A 1,184-nucleotide genomic window follows, 5' to 3' on the forward strand; every position below is an offset into this window, starting at 1 on the left:
TTCCTGCATGGTTTTATTATATATTTCATATTTTAGGACATATGGCTATTTCTGTACTTTCAGTGTTTAACAAATCTCTCACTTGTACATTTTACAATTGCCAAGATTTTAATTTCTTTACTAGAATATTTAATAAACATCTGTGCAAATAATTTTAGATTTCAATGTTTCATAAAGATCAATCTTTCAGTATTCATATCTAAGTATTAATCTTTCTTTGATTATCATATTCCACATTTTAACTTGCTTCATTATTATTTAGGCTTCCTAAGTGACACTAGTGGTGAAGTAACTTCTTGCCAAAGCAAGAGACATAGGAGATGGGGGTTTGATCGTTAGGTCAGGAAGATTCCCCGGAGGAGGGCATGACAACCCACTCCAGGATTCTTGCCTGAAGAATCCCATAGACAGAGGAGCCTGGCAAGCTACAGTCCATAGGGTTGCAAAGAATCAGGCATGACTGAAGTGACTTAGCTCCCCCCCACCCACACACACATTATCATTATATCTACATTTAAATTCTTACCTTGGCTAAAGATGTTTCATGATATTATAATCAAGAAGCCTATCAATAGTACTTTATCTACTTGTATTATTTTATTCATCCAAAAAAAGCTACCAACTACTACTAACTGTAATTTAATTCAACATATTTAATGGACAATTATTAATGTACAAAGCACTATAGTAGGTCGTGAGGGGTATGAAAAAATAAGTGTAACTGACCCACCAATCAGAAGCTTCCCTGGTGGCTCAGAGGTTAAAGCATCTGCCTCCAATGCAGGAGACCCAGGTTCGATCCCTGGGTCGGGAAGATCCCCTGGAGAAGGAAATGGTAACCCACTCCAGTATTCTTGCCTGGAGAATCCCATGGATGGAGGAGCCCAGTGGGCTACAGTCCACAGGGTCACAAAGAGTCGGACACGACTGAGCGACTTCACATGGTCAAATAAAGGAAAAGAAACCTTATTATGATGAAAAAATGTATCAAAAGGCTATACAAAATGTAATACACTTTGACTGCCTTCAACTCTATTTGTTAAACTATGAGAGTTTAATTTTAGTTTCAGTAATTATTTTCACTTGTCACTCCATCTGAGATAGATTTCTTTTTTTTCTTTTTGTGAGTCACAAAAACTATATGACTGTGGATACTTGGTGTTTCTGGTCTGCAGGGACTAATC

General features: G+C 37.1%; 1 non-coding gene across 1 annotated transcript; it reads left to right on the plus strand.

The window, feature by feature from the left end:
• The first annotated feature begins 742 nt into the window (after nucleotides 1-742).
• TRNAW-CCA (transfer RNA tryptophan (anticodon CCA)) lies at nucleotides 743-814 on the plus strand. The gene has a single exon. It is a non-coding gene; the product is annotated as a tRNA-Trp (tRNA).
• The last annotated feature ends 370 nt before the right edge of the window (nucleotides 815-1,184 follow it).

The sequence above is a fragment of the Budorcas taxicolor genome, chromosome 17 (genome assembly GCF_023091745.1).
Source record: "Budorcas taxicolor isolate Tak-1 chromosome 17, Takin1.1, whole genome shotgun sequence".
NCBI classification, from domain to species: domain Eukaryota; kingdom Metazoa; phylum Chordata; class Mammalia; order Artiodactyla; family Bovidae; genus Budorcas; species Budorcas taxicolor.